Below are 23,370 nucleotides of genomic sequence, written 5' to 3'. Positions count from 1 at the left end.
TGCTACTAGGAAATTCTTTGGTGCACATTTCACTCTCTGTCATCCAAGACAAACACTTATCAATGCTTTAATTTCTTATAAATGAGAACTAGTAGTTTGTCTTTTGCCAGAAATGTGATGCTATCAATGTATCACAAAATCTACAAGCAATTCACTCGCCCATATGTTCACCAAACACTTTTCAGCTCTATCTGGGCATGCTGGATCTGTCTAAAAGCCATCTGGAATCATATGTTGCCAACTTCTGATCTTCAGTTAAGTACAGTAGCAACTTTCTGAGCTTGTAGTTGCTAAAATGGCTAAATTTGGAAGCGTGGTAAAACTGCACTGCAACAGAAGAGCCCGATGAATGAATTGAGTGTTTTAGAACCCCCAAATCATACTCCAGTGTTTTCTGTTAATCTTTTTAAAGAAGTACATAAATAGTAAACAGCTTGATCTGTATCAATTCCAGAATAACTTCTCAGCAAAATTTTTCCACAGTTTTAACTTTTTCTAAATCTGCCTTTGCCCATTCTTTATGAATTGCCTTTTCAAAGAATGTTACTGGCTCTTTTAATTTCAATCCTTCATCTCCCTAACCTCACTTCTCATGCAGTTTCTCTTTACCCATGGTCTGTTCATCCACTGACATCTGTATTATACTGTTGGCCTCACATATGACCATTTCTATCAATCAGAGCTACAGTCATTAACTTTGGAAGATGTCTCGGGTACTTGTATTCCCTTTGAAAACAACATATTTCAAAAAAATTGAGGAAGTTCACAAGCCTGTGCATGTCATGAGGAAGTACAGCTTGATGGATTCCCCAGTTACAGCAAATAACTGAGTAATCCTGTCTTTAGCAACTGGAGGCATTTGTGTTTGCCACAACAGAGTCAGCAAACACTGATTCTAAATTATATTTTGCTTGAATTTTGTTCTCATAAGACCAAGCTGAAAACTTTGAAATACCTTTCAAAAAGTCTTGCCATCAAAAAGAGACACTGCAAGCTTATGCTGCAAAACATTCATTTTGTCACCATTTTGCTGATGCTGCAATCAAGTATAATGTTATTTAGAAAGTTTTTAAGAAGAAATCTCTGTGAGTAGGAAGTTGTGTATAGAAGCATTTTACCAATGGATTTTTATTAGAATAGATTTCTTTGATGTCAAGTTCTATGGTGAGGAGACTATACCTTTCTCTCTGTACTGATTTTGTGAATAGATAGTGCTGTAGATATGCAAACAAACAAACAAAATTAACAAGTATTTATCCAAATATGTCAGTAGCACATTATGTTATATAATTTTTCTCTACTCTTTTTCCATATTCTGAAAAACTAGGAAAACCTCATTCCTGACTGGAATACCTTTGGCACACTACCTCTTGTCAATTAAATAAATGCTGGAAATTGGCAACAAAAATTATTCAGCTTTTTGAATGTATTTCAGGGTTCACTCAGTGGTTGTGCTTGAATTTGGGTTTACTCCACTGGCAGAAAAGGCATCAAACAGAGTGGAATGTTCCTCCACTGTTGCAAATCAGGAAGTGCTTTTAATGTCAGTGAGTTGCAGTAATTTACAGTGTCTGCAAGTTGTGCTCCAAATTTTCTTTTCCTTTTTGTTTTTATGTCAGAGTTTCTGATGACAATAGAGATTCAATAAACCCAGCCCCAGATCTGTCTTGCTGAAGGAGTATGTAAAGCTGCTCTAGTCAGAGGGGTCCAAACTTATTTATCTAAAGTCTTTTTCAAAAACAGTCACACCTTCTCTTAATCAGTTTTATATTTTAAAAAGAATATTGCAAAATTAGATAACAAAACTCCAAGCTTGTCCAGGAATGTAATTTTTAAGGCACAGATCTCAGGAAATACATCCTGTCTCAGCTTCCAAAAGCTCTTTTTTACGTTAATATCTTCTTACATTTCCTGTAGCTTTTTTCCCTGCCCAGATAACCTCATCTTGTGTTTCCATTACCTCATGAGTTCTCTTTTACTCTGACCTGTTTTACTCTGTCCCTGGCCTTCATTATGTTTTTGTTAGGGGACACATATGACCATAAGCTCAATTACACAGCTTCTAAATGGATGATTTGTACTGTTTCTTATTAGAATCAAAATCTATTTAAGCACCAATTCAGCCAGGCTAGTCTTTAGGTTTGCCATGTATGAGCAGCCTCTTGGAGGATTTTAGCTCTTTTCTCTCTTCCTGACTCTCCCAAGGGCTGTAGGCAATGCAGTGCCCAGGTGGTGGATGGGGCACGTACCAGTAGATGGTGCTGAAGAACTCGCAGCATGTGCCCGAGCTTCGGGTGTTGCTTCCAGCAAGCGGCCGCTGGTGGTATACACAGCTGAAGAAAAAAAGCAATCTGAATTTTCATCTTGTTAGAGTAGATTAAAAATCACGCTATTTTCTTGCAATGTTGACTGAAGAACTTTCAGGAAAAAAGAAAAAAAAGAAAACACCAAAAACTTTGTCATCAAAGACAGGCTGTTACTTCCACCGCAGACCTTACACTAGGACCTTCACTACACTCTTCTTTCTTTAAAAAAAATATAGTTTTTCATATCCTGGTATGGTTTTTTTTTTTTTTTACTCAACCACTGCTGCTTCCTTTTTAATTTCTTTACATCTCATTCCAGGATATGAGACTCCTAAGCATGGGGCAGCCACTGTGCACAAAATCATTTTGAAAGATTCACATATGCCAAGCAGTCAGGAAATGCAAGTCCACCTTGGTCAGATCCTCATCCCTCTCTCTTGAAGTAAATTAACATTGAAACACTTATCTTTGTTTGACTTTCACTGTGTGGCCTAGTCAAGGCTAGGGACACACTCATAAGTTTTCACCCTATACTGAGTTGGAGATCTTCACTTTGATAGACAACAGATAACATTGCTTTCCTTTATTCAAAATCTAGAAGTCTTGAGGCAGGAGGGTAGGTTTTGGATGAGGGTGAATGGAAAAATGGGGAAGAAGCATACTAGAAATAATTTAGATTGCTGATGGTCAAATACATAAATTTGGTGAATGTGATTGAGGCAGTTTAAATGAATGACTCTTGCTTTGTCTTTTATCGTATTCATGAATAAGAGATTCAGGGGGCCACTTCACCTGCATCTGTTTTTATCCTGATTCAAATAATTCTAGAATGAAGGAAGCCAGAAATGCCACCAATAAAATATTCAGCTCCATTAAACCTTTCTGTTGTCTCTTAGGGCACATGGTGTCATTTGGCAAATTTAGATCAGTTAATTTCAGAAAACTCCTCTATTCCTCTCTGACAGAGCTGCCCCACACGCACCAAGCTCTGCACCCTGCTAGGTGCATAAGGGAAAATGTGTCATTAAGTCCCCAACAACTCACATGCTGGCTCAACAGCACAACTCCCTTTTCCCAGCTTTAACACATTTCCCAGGATTATGACATATTGCAGCTGAGACCAAGGGACATGTTTATTTCTGCTTCAGAGGTGACAATCTCTGGAAGATTCCCCAAAAGTATCTCTGTAGTATAAAGATCCCAAGAGCTGACAGTTTCTAGAGAGTTTTCTGCATTGCCTTCATTTCAGAAGACATGTTCAGCTGTAGGAGTGAGGATTAAGGGGACAGATGCACAGCCAAGGAAACCTCTTGTTTAACTCCTTCATAGAGGAGAACCATCTCCACCAGCTCCTGCCCACTGGGCACAGGGCCAGGCACAGCTGCTCTCCAGCTCCACCACTTGTGCTGAGCATGCCATGAAGTACAGAGAGGTCTTAGTTGAACTTCAGACACTCATCTGCACTGCTCTGCTGCAGCATTCCTGGGTGCCAGGGCACCAAGGGTGCCTAATATTGAAATGCTGGATCACAGGATTTCGCTCTTGGGATAACTCAGGAGTGCTTGGGGAATGTAGCAGTGTTGCACATGGCTTCCAGGGCTGTTGGGAATGGCACATTTCCCATCCCAGAGCCTGCAGCACTCCTGGAAAAGTTCCTCTAACACTTGACAGTGATTTGTCAGCACCACCCACATCTGGCAAGCCTTCTGTGTAGTTCTGCATGTGCAGTGTTCACACCATTATCCTTCATCTTAGAGCCAAAAGGAGGGGAGGACTCATTCAGGCCTAAGACCAGACCTGAAGATTAACAGCCTTCCACATTCCTCACAGTTTTGCAACTGCTAAAATGCCTTTTTTTTTTTTTTTATACTTAATTTATGCTCTGAAGGGAAGAAATAGGTATTTCACCTTTTTTCTAATGAAGGTGAATTTACTTACTCTGTCAAAGATAGTCCTCTGGATATATGAAAGCTTCTGCTCTTGTCTGCTTTACAGCACATTGTTTGTAAGGAAATTCTGCAGTGGCAAAAAGCATGGTCTCGTCCAGAAGCTCAGCCCATTAATAACACACAAAGATGCACTGTATTCTGCCAGGCAAAAACACCAGACAAGCTGGAAGCCAGTATGGAAATATTTAATGATTTTTTTTCAGTAGAAGAGCCAGCTACTGTATTTCATTAAAAGGGAGTAGGATTTTAAGTGAAATAGCACATAGATTTTGTAAAATGTAGGTATTATAGTTTACACTGAAAATAATTTGGCTTTGGGTCACTGAAGCTAAGCTATTATTGAAAAAATGAATGTATTTTCATATATGATGGCTCAGAGAAATATGTCTGGATTAAGCTCATTATAGCATTTTGCTTAAATTTGTATACATGTGATCTGTTTTGTATACATGTGATGCTGTTCTCATTCTATAATCTATATAAAAACTCAGGTAAAAACATGGGGAAGTTTGGAAGAAAGCGTCATTTTGATCCAGTTTTTGTTCCTTGAATGGATCTTAGAAGATGCAGTGTTTTAGCTAGGAAGATCCACTGACAGCTTTTCCAACCTTTGGCAGTAAGAGAAGATGCAGAGAAACTGAGCTAATCCTACAACTGAGAGCTATAACAGTGATCTGAGTCAAGCTGTAAACTGTACTGGGGGTGTTGTACTGCCATCAAAGAGCTACTGCTCAGAGTAGCAGAACTAAATCTGTGGGAATTCCCTGGGCTGATCGGGATTCTGGCTAATCAGTAAGAAGTGATGACAAAATAGGACCAAGCCAAGAGTCATACCTCATCTCTGCCTTCCATCACTGGAAGTGACCAGACAAAGGAGCACAGTTGATATCAGCTTTACAGAGCTGGATAGGTTTGGCTTTTAGAACATCTCGGACATATTTAGCGCTTGTTCTACAAATTCCATCTGCACTTGTGCATGTAAATACACAGATACACCTTGAAACGTGCTTGTCCTAGCAGTCATGTACTGTCATATCAAAGATTTCCCAGCTATACATGGACTGATCTTGGCTACATGATTTGGCTTAAGTTATATAGTCAAATGATGTAACATTGCACTAAAAATAACCAAATAATCTATATACCTTTCTTACTAGAGGCAAGTATCTCTAAAATGGAGGATAACTTTCTTTGAATTAATGTAATAATATTGTTCCTCCTACAGTGCCAGCTGAGCGTATCTTTTAGTTTCAATGTGTATTCTTCTCTTATGTCTCAGGTATGCATTGGGGTTTAAAATATGAGGGTGATCCCCCTGAAGATGATTTAAGGCCCTCTGTATTCCTCTCAACATATTTTGCTCCTTGGGAAAATCACTCTTGAAAACTGTCTAAAAGACAATTTATAGCTTCAGGTTAACATGTGCCAAACTGATTTGTCTACAAAAATGAAATAGGCATACAGTGAAATGGAAGAGGATTTCCAGGCAACCAAGTGTCATGATAACTGAGTGCCTTATAGCCTTACACAATATTAGAGGCACTAAAGCACTGCAAGATAAAGTCCCACCCTTCACAACTCTCAGGAAATGCATATTATATGTGCTTCACAATCTCTGTCTGATTTACTGCTGATATTATAAAGTGCTCTGTAATCTACATCCAGGCTCCAACTGTACTTAAGGAGTACCATCAAGGAAATTAGCATTAATTAGATAGAGGAAAGATGAAAGACTCTAGGAAGCATTTAGGACACAGTAATCATGTTTCCTAAAGAGAGAGACAGAGTGTGGTCAAATAAAGCTGCTGAATGATTAGGTCAGGGGCTCCTGCTTTGCAAGGGCCAAATGCAATGAAAAACACTGCAGCCAGAGCTGAGAGAAGTGCAGCTCTACTTACAATTTCATTCCAAACCTGCTCCCTCTTCCCCCCTGCCTGTCCTTACCATAGCCATAGCCACAGGCTGCGAATTGGGGGCACCCTCTGGCTGAGTTTGGTGTTCCTCAAAAGAAATGCTTTGGTCACACAATCTCTGAGGTGTCAAAAATCAGGGAAGTAAACAGCAGAAATAATTACTTTCCCTGGGGTTGTCTTATAATGGTTTAAAGTGCAGTATTTCCCTGTACTCAGTCCTGTATGGAATGGTGAACAAACTGAACAGAAGCTTGCCAGAGCTGCTCCTGCAGCAAGAGGGGAATTAAATATATACATAAAACAAGACTTTTGTTGACACTTTATTCTGTAGATTGTGCCTGCAGTGTTATACAAGCTCTCCTATCACCACAGAAACTATGAGCAAGCTGGAAGTATCCTGCAGAAATGACTCCAACGTTGATGGTTAAATAGATGCAAGCCATATTGAAAGCAGAAGAAAGGAGAAATATAATATTTACGGATGTTGGGACGGCTCATGTGAAGTGTCTCCTACTCAGTGTAACTGACCTGAGCTGGGGATTTGTCTGAGCAAAGAGAAGAGTTAAATGTTTAGCTTTCACTGCTCTGCCTTGGCTTTGGTTCCCAAAGTGTCCCCCCACCATGTCCAGAGCTGTTGCATTTCTGGTGTGTGGTGTCATCATTGCTGAAGTAGGCAAGCTGGTGCTGTAGAGATGATGTGTGTCTTGCTATTGTATTCTTTGCTTTCCAGAGTTTACATTTAGAGCAGTGCAATGTATTCTGTCCACCTTACCATGTGAGGTGCATGATGCACTACAGCCTGAGATGAGAGTATGAGGGTTCAAGTTCAGAGACCCACATTACTTGTGGAATCACTTCCACTTGTCTGGAAGTGCACAATGAATGTAAATGCTGCACTTCAGGCTTGAAAGCAATTTATCTTCACTTTTCTTAACAGAAACAACCATGTAAATTCTTGAAAACCCAGGCTGCAGACTTCCAGGTGAGATAGATCAAATTCAATCAATACTTGATTAATAAGTAATTATCCTTTATAATACTGGTTAACTACTAAAATTCTTTGTTCACATTTACTCAGTTACATAAATGTATCAAATTATTAACTGCCAGTGAAAGACAATGTGCTCAGAAATTTGAAGTCTGGTCTTCACTGTATCATTGAATCAGAATGTAGTGTCAGGTAAATCAGATCCACCCAAATTACTCCATGCATAAAATGGAAGTCACTTTCATGTCAGAGAGGACAAATTAGTAAATAATTGATAACTAGTTTGATAATTAGTTGATAATCAAGTGTGCTTTGAATCAAAAAATGCAAAGTATTATTATCAGCATTAAACTCTCCAGTAGGATATGACTCAGCCTAATGTCTAACAGTTCATGTCACTATATTTGATTTCAATATTTTAATATAATTTTCATTCTGATTTTATGAGACAAATTTTAAAAGCCCTTTAGCAACCATAGTTTGGTCCAACAATAAAAATGTGTAAGTGACTTTAGCACCAAACTTTAGAAATTAAAAAAATATCCTATTACAGTTTTAACATAAAAGCACCATAAATGCTTGAACACAGTATTAGAAATCCTAGCTGACTTTGCCTATTTCCATGCTAAGCATGCCATTCTAGGAATTAAGATATATTCTGGAAGTTTAACATATGTTGGTTTGCTTTTTAATCTTTTTTTTTCAGTCCACTATTCCTTCATTTATTTTTCCCCAGTATGTTTTTAAGTGCATACCAAAATACAGAATCTCCACTTAAAATTACAAACTTCTTTTTTGCAAACTAGACACTGATTTTGTGACAGTTTCTCAAGCACGTTTTAGCCAGACTGCTCTATCTTTCCCCCTGCATCACTTTAGATGACTTTATATATGGGTGACAGGATAGGAAAGCATGAACATTTTAAATGGCGTTACAAATGATGCTACAGTATAGCTGCCAACATGGCCTTTCACTCTATATCTATGAAATTTACTGCATTTCATAAAAGATGATTTCTGTAACTCTGTACCGCAAAAAGAATGAACACATGGTACTATTAAATAAGTTATAAAGATAAGTGATTAGAAAAAGACACGCATAAAAAAGTACATTTATTTATTTTTTAATATCACAATTTGTAGCCTCACCTCAAGGTTTGATTCAGATTTTGCAAAATGTTGAGGTTGGTAGGGCTAAATTAAGAAACATGACACTAACTTCTGCTTGAACAGCATTTAGCATAAAAGCCTCACAGAAGCTATTGCTGATACATGTTTGTGCAGACTCCACACTGATGAGAAAACTCTCACTGATTAACTGAATGCACATATGGAAGGATTCTTACAGTTATTTTTGATGTGAATAAAACTGCACAGGAACCGATGATACGTCAGAGAGACCTGCTGAATGTCCAGGGACATAGGGAGCTTTTAAGAAGAATGAAATACAATATCATGTGCTGTTTTTAGAGTAAGGTATGACACAGACTAGGTACAAGGTCACACAGAGTGTATCTAACATCAAGGAATAAAAACAGCCTCAACATTTTTATTACTTAGATTCTTTTGATTTGGGGAGAAACTATCTTATTGTTTTTGGATGCCTGAGTTCTGCAATTACATGAAATAAATTGCACAGTAAACCAGCTCCTGATAAAATTTTAATTGGTATCATCTGTTTTTCTGACTGCTTTTACAGATCTCAGAGTAGCTCAGTTGGGAAGGGAGCTGGTGTGCTATAAAAGCAGTTATTACTTTAAATAAAACATTTTAGTCAAACAAACTGACTAAATTCCTTAGAATGCATGATCTTGGCAAAAGATGATTCTCCTTTTTTGATGTTTATCTTTGTTACTCTATAATAATGTTTCTGGAAAAGAATGGCTAGGGAGCCCCTTTCTGACTGAAATTCAGAATGAAAGAGTTAATGAAGCAAAACCATGTAATGAGCACAAATGCAACCATGATTAAAAAGGTAATTATATCTATTTACCTTGCTCACATATATGGAAATGATACCAACAGCCCTATCTATGTACAAATCTATCCCATACGTAAAGGACATTGCACAATCCAAAATGCAGAGGGTTTTTTGGGGTTTTTTTTCAGCCCTAGCTCATGAAGCAGCAGACAAACACATCCTCAGTCATGAGAAAGCCATGGGGCAGCATGTGCATTTTGCACAGAAGGCTGCATTCCATTCATGCACTGAAATTAAAGCTAAATAGAAACCGGAGTTCCTCCAGGCAAGAACCATAACTTCTAATTACCAAAGGTAAAAGATAAACTGAAAAAAACAAACATTCTTTCAGATACTGCTAAAATTATGATGTGAGTCTTAGAAATATTTATCTTTCCAGCCATGAGTGAACATTCTTCTGGTAACTTGGAGTTTTTCTTGGATTCTTGTTACTGTTTCACAATCATCTAAGGCTTTATTTGTAGTCTTAGTGGTGCTTATATAATTACATAAATCTAAAAAAAAATAGAATGGCTGATTATTCTAAATTCCAGTTAAAATAAGTCAATTGAAAAAGGAACTATACCTCAGTGTTTCAGCTACATTTCAGAGGGTCATATATTCATGTGCTCAGCAGGCCACAGAATGAACGATCTTGTCACAGGAGATCACCAGGATTTCTGGGAGATCTCAAATGTAATTGAACGTCTAATGTGGATTCACAATAAGCCACAAAAAGCAACAGTGTCTAAATCTCTGGTAGTTCTGAAAAAATCTTAGAGCTGGATCAAGTGAGAAATGAGACTATCTCCAGTGAGAGCTTGTCTTTGAGAAAGCACTCAAGAAACCAAGTCTAATTAACTGGAAGTACAGTATCAAAGTTGATTAGCTGTGCAACTGAGGATAGGACCAGGTGAACTCTGCCACAGATGCTTTATCTCTATGTGGCTCCAACATACATAGCTTTGGGGTTTCCCAGACCTACTGCCTCCCCACAAAGCCCAGTCATTAAAGTTAATTCTTCCTGTAAGTGTCAAACTGATTGCACAGGTCCAAGGTGGCTGTCTAATGCATGTGGGGTGTACCCTGTGCTTGCCAAACCAGCAAGCATTGGGTGAGTGAGGTATAGATCCACACTGTGGGTCCACACAAAGGACAGAAGTCTTTGATCTCTGTGCAGAAGCCAGGTAAACGTGTCAGCTCACATGTCAGTTCAGGGCATATGCCAAAAACCATCTGACCTTTCACCATGAATCTCCAGGAAGGCTGAAAATCAAATATAGAAAGTAATATACAGACAAATATGGAAAGTGATAAAATTTTCCTGGTAGAAAGAAAGAGGGCACATGTTTGGAAACAGAAGGCAAACAACAAAAAAGGGAATGTGCTAAGAGTGGCAGTTTTGCTGGATCATTCACAATTGTTAATGCATGCTACTGCTGTTGGAAATTAATAAAATTTTCAAAAGTCCTCCTGCAGAAGCATGTCCTGCTAATGGCTACTTGTCACAAATGAGTGTTTTAAGGTCATGTAAGGAATCATGTTAACAAATCATGTAATCAAAATCTGTGTTGTATATCAATGGACAGAGCAAGATCAAACTCAATTCAGATTCATTGCGTATTTTCACATGATGACAGTCACCTTCTCCTGTTGATCAGGTCAGAAAGGTCTTAAAGGCATTAAACTGTATTAAAGGCATACAACTGTAATTTCTTTTGTTTGGGATTAAAGAAAACCTTAGGAGGAATGGCATAAAATATGCTGAGAAATTCTCTAAGTAATTGTTCATAATGAAAGCCAAACTCTTACAATATATGTAATAAAAAGTACAAATCATAGTAAAAATGTATGGTGTTTAAAAGTAGAAATCATATTCAATCTTTCTGGAGTAGTTGTGGTACCAGTAGGGCAAACTGAATTTTGTAGGCAGAATCCTTTACAGAGCACAACAGATCTGACTCCACTTTTTCAGATTACAAACTGAGTAACAATAGCTCACATCTTTTGCACATACTTTCTGCTGTGCTTCACAACAAACTCTTGTAGGTGAGAAGTCCCTGATCTTTTGGCTGGTTTCCAGTCCCAGGATGTTCACTTTCCTTTTCAGTATAGGCTTGAGGAAAAATGGCAAAAAAAAAAAAAGTGTAGGAAACCATTCAAGGAATCTCTTGGTACTGGGTCCTGCTCACTAATGTGTTATTGTGTTTGGACTGCTAAAACAAGAAACCAAGGCACAAAGCCAAAGCCGGTCAGAAATCACTGCATTTCCATGCCATAATATGCACTATATGCTGCCATGGCTAGTTTAGCTACCATGGCCTTCTCCTTTGGAGAAAACATTCTCCATCTAGTAAGAATTTGCTGCATGTTGAGTGCCTCCCTACCACTTTTGAATACCTGGGCCAAGAAATCTGCAGATCCCAATACACAGCTGGAGCAACATTCCAGCAGGCTCCTGCAATGACTCATCAGCTCTGATCCTGTTCACTGCTCCAATTAATGAAAAAAATAATAGCTGCAAAGTCCAGTTTTAAGCCTTTTATCCAGAACCACTTGGCCACTGCTAAACAATTAGTTATTTCCTCTGATATACATGGAGATTCAGATGTTTTAAAGAGAACACTTTAAAAGTAGATTAATCTTCACTTAAAAGTTGATTTTCATGTCAATGCCTTAGCTTAGTGTGCTACATTAAGGACTTGCTTTTAAAGTACAATGTTATCTACGTAGTGCAGATTCTTTCATTTCCTTTTTTATCCATTACTTTGTGCAATTGTCCAAATATAAGATAGATTAATATAAGAAAGAAAAAAAATATATATGTAAAAGAAAACAGGAATTAAGTGACCACCATCAGTCTGAGATTTTGGTCTGCACCTTCTTCTTCAAACTAAGCTGAGATAGGGCTAAACACTGTTTCTTATAAATATCTACAATCCTGATATTATCACTGATGTTTTTATATTTCAGCTCCTCTGAAGCCTGTGGAGTTTGCTTCTAATTTGCACTATGCTTAATGAAAGCAGAATCAGCCCTTTAAAAGATCATAATTAAATCAGAATTTGGCCTGTCCCTATACTTACTCCTTTTCTCCTTAACCTAATAGTAACAAAGAAGAGCTCTGGGTAGAGGCTTAAAGCATGAGATTTTTAATTTGAAGGATGAGAAATGGTAAATTATCTCAGCTTTTCCCTTCTATCAATTAAACAATACAAAATGCTGCATTATTTGATTATGCTATTTTCTTTATGAGACCTGTGTTGTGGAAATTAATATTGATAGTCACATTTGACTGCTGACAAAAAGCATATTAGTGAAAGATACAGTTACTGTTGAAGTCTTGTCCCAGGAAATCATAGGAAATTCTCTTTTCACTCTTCAAAACTTGGAAAAACAAACAGAGAAAACATAAGACATAGATGACCTGATAAAAGCTACACAATTATTGTGTAACTGCAGAGACATTTAAGAGGAAACACATAAATCTCTGCAGTCAGCCACAGATTTAATCCAGTCCCCGCTTCCCCTCTGAGGTGCCTGCAGCAGAACCCTGGTGGGGCCAATGCCAAGCCTACCCTGATCACTGCAGCAGATCCCTCACGTCACTCCTGGCAGACCCTCGGCACATGGCCAGAGGGATGCCAGCACATGAGGGGGACTCCTGTTCTGCTCCAAACCCCCCAGGGTCACACACCATCACTGCAAGGAGTCCTTGTGCAGCAGTCAGGCAGTGCCCTGCTCCTACCCACCCATTGTCCCCACTCTACCCCCAGTCACAGGCACCAGCTGCAGAGAGAGAAAGGCTGGTACTAGAGGGTCATTTCTGCTGGAAGCTCAAGAAGCACCATAAGGATGCTGGAAAGAGCTTGGATGTCTTGAGAGAGATGCAAACAAGGGCGAGGTGTGGCTTGTGTTTTGAACCCACAGAGGGGTGACTCTCACTGTCAAACCAAACAGGTGTCATAGAACCAGCCTCAGGCCTGTCTGAACTGGTGGATCCAGAAACACTTCCAGTGCCCTGGGTCAGGGCAGCCCAGGCACTTCCCAGCTGTGTACTGGAGATAAACTCGGACACATGCTGTCTCCTCCCTGCCCTGGTTTCCTCTGGAAGCAACATGGAAACCGAGCAGAGAGCTGCCATGTGCTCAGGGCAAGATGACAGCACTGTGGGGAGAATCAGGATCCTCACTGGATACCAAAGCAGGCATCTGCTCTCAGCCTGGACACAGCCTAGATGTGTCAGATCATTTACCATGGATATTGTGTTCCACAGGGAATGGGAAAGATCCTTGAAAATCAGTGGGGTGAGGTTGGTTTATAGCAGCTTAGAGCCCAGGGTGACCTAATGGTGCTGCAATTTCACGTACTCACATTCCTCAATTCAAACACACCATGAGCTAATCGATGATCCATTTGTCTCCCCATTGGATAGCAAATAATAGGGGTTTAGATGCCAAATAGGAATGTGGCCCAACAGGGGAAATTTAAAGCTTCTATTTATTTGGGACTTCCCATATTGATATCAGCAGTGATAGGAGGACCAACTGAGCAGGAAGGATATTATGGGCTGTTGCCTGCTTTTTGCAACCAATTCCTTTCAAATCCGTGCAGGATGTAGCCTTGTCATCCTGTTTGAAAACATTCTTTGCATGTTGGAGTTTTCAATGCTAAGAGAAAAGGTGGCCAAAGGGTTTCTTATGGCCACAGGGATCAGGATCACATATATTTGTGAGGATGAGCGTCACAGAGTAACACTTTATGTCATCCTGCTGGCTCACTGCACCTGTGCAGGCATTGTGTTTTTTAGGAAGTGTTTCAGTTTACAACATCCTGTCTATGCTGTTGAAGCCACAGCTATTTACAGCACATGGAAATACTACAAGGGCTGGAATGTAGAAGTTCAGTGTTTCTTGATTCTTCCCTAGGGTAGATTGTCATGTCCGCACCCACAGAAATTACTCTTTAGCTGGAAGGTGATTCAGTTCCAATCAGTATTTATCTCTCTGGTCAATAATTTCCTTTCAGGTAAATCCTGTTGAGGAGCATAAAGCTCTTATACCTTGAAGAAAAGGAATTCCCACAACAGCAAGGCATGTATAATAATGTCATTGCTACTATGTTTTGGTAAGAGAATTTGATGCTCAGTCAGGACTTTCTGTTTAGAGCCCATTTTGCCAAATCTCAGCAGCAAAGAATCAGCACATTACACAGGAGTTAATAATGAACTATAAAGCCACTGCTTGCATGCTGCATCATTTTAGCAGCTTGATTTTTATGGCATTTTCCTTTCTACATTTTTATTTCTAGTTCACTTTAAAGAGACTGCATATTTCAAAATTTATTTCCCTAATTGTTAATACTGTTAATTTGTTGATATCATGAGGGTTTATTTATTGTCAATAACAGTGTAATTTAAAATTAGTTATAAAAAGCTTGCCAGTCAATGTGTTCCAAACTTGTAAATTTTATTAGATATATTGCCAGGCAGAGGGCTACATGAAATCATCAATTTTCCTTTGAGCACAAGTGGGGCATTAGATTGCCTCTCCCAGGCAAAATCCCTGGGATCGTTCCACAGAAGGGAGTGCTAGACATGGTGATTGATTTAACACACAAAAACTTTAATTTCAAAGTTTAAATATCCAACTGCTTTTCAGATAAAAATGACCCCTTGTTTCTTGTTGGTCAGCGTGTGTGGAGGGATGGGCTCTGTGAGGCCTGAGAGCACCCCCAAACACTCTGGAAGCCTTGCAGGGGGTAGACCCACACTCTGACAGGCTGCACACCACAACACAGGTCTTTGACAGAATTACATTAGAAGGATTTGTCTGCACTTGTTCTGTTTCACGGCTTGGAAGTGCAGTTCCACAGAGAGGACATTACTACTCAGCACGCAATTTCTGCAGGATGTCATGAATCACAGGTTGCAGGACATCCTCCTGAAAGGCTCCATAAATTCTGACTCATTTTTAAAATAAACACAAGACAATAGCAAGCAAGACCAAACAAAGGTAAATATGAAAGCACTGAAATGCAGAAATAGGATCCCACTATGTCTCCTCCCAGCTGATACCTTCCTCCCTTCTCCCAGCCACTGAGTCGCTGAGAGCTCCACACCCCTTCAGGAAGGATTGTCTCTGCACCTCCATGCACACATCCAACCAGATTGGAGCCTGAGTAAATCTTTGCTCAGGACTTCAGGAACTGGTTGGCTGTGAGCAAACGCTGAGTAAGACCACTTCCTTTCTTGATGGAATTCACTAAGGAATTTATTGTAATCAGCTCTGGCATTTTTCTTCAATGATGCATTTTTTAAGCGGAACGTGTCATGAGAGAATCATCACATGACATTTTTCCATGGTTCCAAGGTCTTGCTTTCCAAAAACTGCATAAAATATACAACTGAGATTTGCATATCAGTTAGTAGTCCAGATAAAAATGGAATAGACTGAGTAGAAAAGTCATCTCTTCAAGGACAGAAATATAAGACAACCACGCATGGCTGGAAATCCAATGCTGAGCACTAATACCCTAGATTTAAGTTGTTGTAGTTCAACCATTAAACTGAAGATTAATGAATCTACTTGAAATATTTGTAAGAAACTCAAAAATGATGGGAAATAAAGACACTCCCACTTCTTAAAAATCAGATCAAACTTGAAGAGAATTAGATACTGGAAGCAAATTTTTTTTCTGATTTGTAGCCTTAAACAGACACACAGAAGTCAAATACAATGATTCATGCAATAAATTTTATAAGTATTCAGAGAGACTGAATAAACAAATGGTTGCAGAGCAGTGTGGTTTGCTGTTCTCTATGGAGTGCTAGCTCAGATCTGGGAAGGTTCATTATATTTCATATTGGCTGCATTTACAGGAGGGCTTGTAACAAACTTCTGCCCTTTCAAAAAATTCATCAGACGTTATCAATTCAAACCTATAACCTATTTTGGGTTAATGCATACCTCTGTGTAGCAATCTGAGAGCTGTTTTTGGAGGTTTCAGAGCACGGGCCACTGCAAGTAATGAAAATTTTGTAACAAAACCACTCTGTGTTTCTAGTAAATTGGCAGATGTTACTAACTGACTATTTGTTCCATTCCCTAAGTTCTGACAGACAGAATTAAGTTTAATACACCTACAGTAAATTACATATAGAAAAAAAAAGTCAACATTTAACATACCAGGTCCCAAATAAAAACCTCTAAGTGTTGTGGTTACTTAAGAAAAACAAACTACGTCATTCAGCAGAAAGACTTGATTAAGGTTTGGTACACACCTTCTTCAATAAAATATGTATTCCAGTCATATCAGTTTTCTTAAGAGGTTACTCTTAAGAACCCAATAATTTAGCTAAAACAGAATGGGATTTAAAATATTAGCTAAGTGACAAAATTCCATTGAAACATAAGCACCTGATTCTGGACTAAGCTAGTGCAGACAAAATTCCTACCTAAATTAAGTGGGTGTTTTCTTATTACACTAACAATGTACCATTGGCATGTAGTTAATGGCCAGTTTGTAGGCTGTTTACACATTTAAAAAGATTAATCCCTTTGCTTCACAAATGGTATTCCACAATGGCAACATATTTATGTACATGTGGGATGGCAAGGAAAGTACAGAAAGAGTTAAAGATAATTAAATTTTTCAGATGAAAGGATTTTTGTCTGAGGATCAAAACTGAACACTATTTACCACCAGCAAATGAATTTTTCCAGCACTGTTATAATTCTATCTGATTCCATTTGATCAGTGTTTTAATCACATATGGTAGGTACACTGTTTGTTTAGCCAGACGTCAGGCCATCTAATTATATAACAGAAGCATTGCAAAAAACATTACCATAATTGATGTGAAGACTATGAAAATTAAAACACACATACCAGTTATATTTGTTATTAGGTTTCCAGACATTTTTCTGCAAATGCACTAGGTATCTTATGAAGTGGAGATACCTTTAGAAAAGATATTTCAGATTTTGCCATGCTAACAATTTTAAAGCTTTTTTTGTATTTTGATTCTACTAACACTTTTCAATCTAAAATAAATTATTAATCTTTACAGTGTGTAAGAAAATGTGCGTCCTGGGTTAGCTACTTCCATCTTTCTCAAACTGCAAACTCCTAAAAATTTTCCTGTGCAGATCCATACCTACTGACAATAAGCATTCTTTTCTTAATTATCATCATAAGACCCTCAGAATTAGACACCAGGGGCCTACAGATAACAGGTTCAAAACAAGTGCTTCAAAAGCAAGGTAGCAACTCACTTCTCTTCACCACTTTGGGGACACTGGAGAACAGGAAAAAAGTCAGATCTTTACAACCTTGGGGGTCTTGGTGGTTTCAGGCTTGGTTTGTGGATTGTGTAAATTGTGAATTAGAGAACATTTGTGGGACTGTGGAATAGGTAATTTTATTTTGCATTTTAAATGCAGATTTTGATGTAGCTAATCCCATTTGTGAGGAGAAATAAGTAGAGGCAGACTTGGTTCCAATCTACAAGGCAGGGAACAGGAACTGCACACCTATGGTAACATCAGGACATGCAGAAGTGCACATTGTAGTAAATACATAGAAAAGTCGACCTTATGAAGTGCATTTCTTTAAGTGATAACTGTGTATAATTTCACACTAGCATCATGTCACTGATATTAATAGTTATTCTCAATTTACTGTAAAATCAACTAAGAATCAATTTCATAGTACTTAAACAATGTGCAAAAGGCAATACAAGAAAACATGAATCATTCCCTTGTTTCTGGTAGGAACAGGATGTCAAAAATATATTAATGGCAAAGAAAATGGGTAATTGGTGATTTTTAGTCCGTTCTAAGCACATGAAGAGCAGAGCTCTGCGCAAGTGTATCTATTCTGGTGCTGTATTCAGTTATGGGCAGACCACGATGTCTGAGGTTGTATTTACTGGTTTTAACTGCGTGCTCAATGCACCATTCTGTGGTGTGCTGTGGGAAAACTGCTCTGGCCTTTGTGAGTACCTGCACAGATGAGACTTTGTCCCATAAACACAGTAAACTACTTTCAGCTTGGCATGCTGCAGTTTTCTCTCTGCAACCTCTGTTCCAATCAGTGGTAAGGCAGGAATCCAACTTGGAGCACTGATCTGTTCCAGCTGTTGGCATTAATGCAACCTTCATTTTGGAACCAAGAGGTAAATGCAAGACACGAGACATGTTTGAAGGCATTTTCTCAGTGACTTGTTGTTAGCCAGCAGCATGCCTGGCTAACAACATGCAGACATGGGGGCAGCTGATGCAGATTTTCATCGCTGTGAAATCCCATCCTGCTGATCAGTGATGCTGTGCTAAGGCAGCGAGCAGAAAGCAATGAAACAACTCTGGGCTGCAGGCTAGAAAGGGTGTCAGAAGAATCAGATTTACAAGAAGAGAAAGGTTCCATGAAGCTATTGGAAGAGTTTTCTTCCTTACTTATCTAAATAAGAGGAAACTCCCTACCTCTCTATGCAATTTCTTCCTTCCAGCACTATAAACCAGAGTAGAGCTCTACTTCTAATCCACATGAAAATAAGGAATATAATCCAATTTGGGTTGTCCTGCTGGATTTGCTAAGTGTTTATAAAAGAGTTTAATGGAAGTGAAACTTGGGGAGCAATTGTTTAGCTTAGTAGGGAGGGTATGAGGAATATGGGATAAGCACGTGATATCTGGATTTGAGACTGAAATCTACACTGTTACCTTTGCTTTATCCTCTGTGAACTCTCATTTTCAGTAAGCGAAGGTCATGTAAAATGACTCTTTCCCAGCCCACTTCCACACCCAGCCGACTTCAGCATTTCCTAATTAGGTTATATTCATTCTTTATAATGTGCTTGTAATAGATGTGGTACTGTAGTGTAATCTCAACTGATATTATTCACTTCCCAGGAATGTACAGCTGAAGCTGCTCTGCAGGCTCTGACTGAAAACAATGGGTGTGCAGCTGACAAATAGAAGTAGCTATTTTACATGCCCTGGTCTATTTGGATGCCATTGTTAAAGTGATGTCTGCTGAACAGGTATTCACATTAGAAAAACAAGCACCATTACAATTTTCTGATGTGGCAGCTATTTTTGAAACTCATTAAAGCTTGCTAGAGCTTTTCCCATGCAATGAAAAACTGGAATTGCCTGTTGTAATATTGGCTGGCAGTTATGAATGGCTTCAGCTCACATTTTATAATGAAGAAGTGAGCTCATGCTATATAATTGTGGGATATCCCCAAGAATATATTTATTCAGCGTTATTGTCAGACTAAATTAAAACCGCCAAAGAGCCCAATTTCTCAAGATGCCAGGTGCTCTCAACTCCCACAGCAGTTAATGGAAGACTACTCAGCAGTTTCAGAATTAGTCCCTAAATGCTGATAGTGATGCTCAGATTTTCATATTAAGCAAGATGACTTGCAGAGCTGCTGTTCTTCTACTCTTCTTTTTCTTTGTGAGTATTCATTGCTGAAAGTATTATTTATTCTATTTATGCTATCCACTTATTACATTTATCTGCACTACTGCCGTATCCTTTCAAATGACTTGTGGTTTTCTTTTACCCTTGTAAGTTTAAAAGAAGCATTAATGTCTTCCATTGAAAATTACTTGCTGAAGTATTTGAAGCTGCTGTTGATCACAGGCAGAGGCACACGTCTGGCACTAGACACTTGTTTGCATGCCCTCCTGCCAAACACAGCGGAATTTTTGTCCTCATCTCCCTGAGGTGTTCTGCAAGGCAAAGTGCTCTGAGCTTAGAGGACCAAGAGAGCAGATGAAAAGAGAAAGGAAAAGCTCTTTGAGGCAATCAGTGAACTACCACCTTCTTTCACTGGCTGAATCACTCCATGCACTCCTCCAGGCATTACTGGGCAGCCTGGGAAGACTGGGGAGGGGGGGAAGATTGGTACCTGCACACACCCATCCTTCCACTTGGCATTTTACAATGTAGTAGGAAAATGCAGACTAGGAAAGCCAAATCTTGTGCAGGGTTTGAATATCAAAAAGAGCTGAAGGTCAAACATCCGTTGCTAATGTGTACAAGGTTAGGCAAAGCCCTTGCTCAAACTGTGGGACAATTAGTCCTTCTTTTCTCCCCTGGGTCCAAAGTGTTATCACCACAGAGGACAATGAGTTAAAGCCAAGTATGGTCCTCTGGAAACCAGAGGTCATGGAACAAGAGTTAAAAAAAAGGTTCCAAATATTATAACTCTTTCAACACTGTTTTCTAGGTATTCTGTTAAATATCCCGCTGGGAGGCTTCTTTTCGTCAAACTAAACCACATTTCTTTGGACTCTCTTCTCTGAGTGATTTCAAATATATAAAGAATTTAGATGAAAAACAGATCTGTATTTTTTCATTGTTTAAAACATGGTAGTAAATGCTCACTTCTCAGAAGAGTGATAGTGATTTTATTTATAGAAATTCCCAAAGTGACAGTTACAGAAATAATCTGTGGCAAACAAGTTGCAGAAGACTTTTTCCCTCAGTCAGATCATATCCTTGCTTTCCAATGCTGTGTAATAATATCCATGAAAAGAAGCTTTATTATGTAGCACTGATCATTGTTTTCACTTGGTAAGAGCAAACAGCGAGCATAAAGTTGGGGAAAATAACAGCCTCCTAATAGGATTGTCATAAAGATCATCTCACTGTTCTCTGGGGTCATTGAGAGAAGAAATTAGACTGATTTGCAGCCAAGAAAGATGTAAGTTGAGTATCTGTTGGGAAAACAGAAAAAATACAGATAGTGCAAAAATGAGCCTATGGGTTTACCTCAGAAGGTTGTGGATTTTCTTCCAGTGGATGAATTCAGGAACAGAGGATAAATGAAGATGTGTAGGAATATCCTGGGTATGTGGTTGACCAATTTGCCCACAGTGCCACAGGGATCTGGGAGAGACTGTGAAAAGTGAGATTTGTATACACTATGCAGCAGCCCTGGGAACTCTTAAAGGGGCTGCATCAGCCCTGGAAAAGAGCATGGCAATAAGTGCTGCATCCTCCATCAGGGCACAGTGGAGTAGATGACACCAAAGTCCCTTCAGTTCTGACCATACAGTTCTATAGTAGTCTATAGTATAGTCACTCTCTGAAGTAACTTATGAGAAATGTAGTATGCTTGGATGTATGTGCATTGGTAATCTACATGAGTTACTAAAACAGAGCCAAATATTTAGACTATTCCTAGATAGTATTGCTAAATGCTATTTAGCAAGAGTGTTTCAGAATGCATTCTTCAGGAACCCTGGAAAATGGAGTTTTTGGAAAAGGTTTTAGTCACTTTTTCTCATATGTGTTGGTAGTGTGAAGTTTTTTACATTAAATAATTTAACTTATTAGCTTCCAGAGTTTATGTTAATCATGTGTACTTTAGAGATCACAAAACCTTTTAAACAGAAAATTTCAAAGCAGAACAGATTGCTTAACAATCCTCACTAAACTCATGGTCCAGCTCTAGCTGAAAGAAGAGTAAAAGCACCACACACTTGGCATATATAAATAAGCCAAATATTATGACGAATAGAAGTTCTCCTTATTCAGCAAAGCACTTAAACAGATACTTACTTTAAACTGCAGTTTTAATTCCTAATAAAATAGGTTTGAAATTAAAAGGAGAGAAGGCATAAATCTGTGGTCAAAAGAGTCTTAACAACAAAGGATCCCATCACTTCTTTCCAGTGCTCAATTAAAAATCTGCATGTTTTTAATAATTCTGATACTTTAGCTGTTAAGAAGTATAAGAAATTCATAATTGAAGTTCTTCTAGGAACCTTGGTTCTGCCTCTGGCCCCTACATGTGTGTGCTTCAGTGCTTCCCATAACATGCTTAGCTGGGAAAGGGATTGGGGTTTTTTCTGCAGAGAAACTACAACTTCGCTCTAAACCATTAGTGCCTTAAAACACAAATGCTATTGATGTGTACACATATCACTTTCCTATTAATATGTCCTTTGCTCCTACCTAAGAGAACAAGCCAGTATCATTATGGCCTATGATGGCACACTTGGGTGCAGTGCAGAGGGCTGCAGCCTGGCTTTGATGTCCTTGGGATGGAACTTAAAAAGGTAAAAACAGTGATACAAGACACCAGAAATGGCATGACTGTATCTTCAAATTGGCTTTTAGGGCTGGAGTAAAGCAGTGAAAATGTGCATGAATCTCAGATGGGATAAAGACGAGCAGAAAAGAAGGAAGGAAGAATGAAAAGCTGGAACAGGTGCCACAAATGAGAGGTGCAAGAGGTCACAACACGAAAGGGCACAAGAGAGAAACCTGAGTAAAATCAACTGTGGCACGGTACAGTGGCTCACAGGTTTGAAACCCAGCTCTGGAAAGAAGAACCAAGGAAATATTCAGAAGAGGCAGGGATGTGTAACATGACTGGAACAAGCTTTTCACTGAGCTACTGTCAAGTGTTGCCAGCCTGTTATTATAGCAAATGAATCCATGTGTCTGTTTCTTTTGTCCTCAGAAACAGTTGTATGGATTTTCTTCAGCTTCAGCACATGGTGCCACACACATGCATGCCCACACAGATGTCCTTTCTGAACTAAAAGGAAGTAAGAGCAATGTCCCCCCTTCAGTGTCCCTTTTAAAAAGTTTTAAACCACTTAAATTAGGTTCCTAAACAAGAACTTAGTCTCAAGCATAGAGTTGGTAGATGAAAGGTAGCATGGAGTGCATTCACATAGAATAAATAATTGAATAATTGCTAAGTTGGAAATGTATCCAAAGAAGCCAGGAATTATTACAGAATTCTTTTTTCTTTTGCTTACACAAACTTTATAATAGCTGTTTTCTCTGACTGTCCTTTTGTATAAACTGGGAGCAGCCTCTGGGCTGCTCTCAAATTTACTTTGGCTTCTGCAATAGCACTTAAGAATTACTGGAACTGTGCAGTCCCTGGCCATGGCTCCAGAACTGTCGGAGGCCAGGGCACAGAGCCATCCCAATCCCCTGGGCAGCAGCCTCCAACCACCTGCTGTGTCACTGCCTGCTCCCACCTGGGAGGCCGTGCACTGGGCAGGACTGTTTGCACAAAGCCCTTGCTCCCATGGAGCAAGCAACTTCATCCTTGGCTGTTCGATGACATATGGAGGGCTTGAGAGGTTTTTTATCATTGTGACATGTAAATCAAATGGTTAAAAAGATTTTCACAGAATTGAAAATATATCAGCAATGAGAAACTGTGAAAAATGTGAAAGCACACTACTTTCTCCATAAGTTTCACTTCAGATAG

Source organism: Zonotrichia leucophrys, chromosome 3 (genome assembly GCF_028769735.1).
Source record: "Zonotrichia leucophrys gambelii isolate GWCS_2022_RI chromosome 3, RI_Zleu_2.0, whole genome shotgun sequence".
Taxonomy (NCBI): Eukaryota; Metazoa; Chordata; class Aves; order Passeriformes; family Passerellidae; genus Zonotrichia; species Zonotrichia leucophrys.
Note: the sequence above shows the minus strand (reverse complement) of the source record.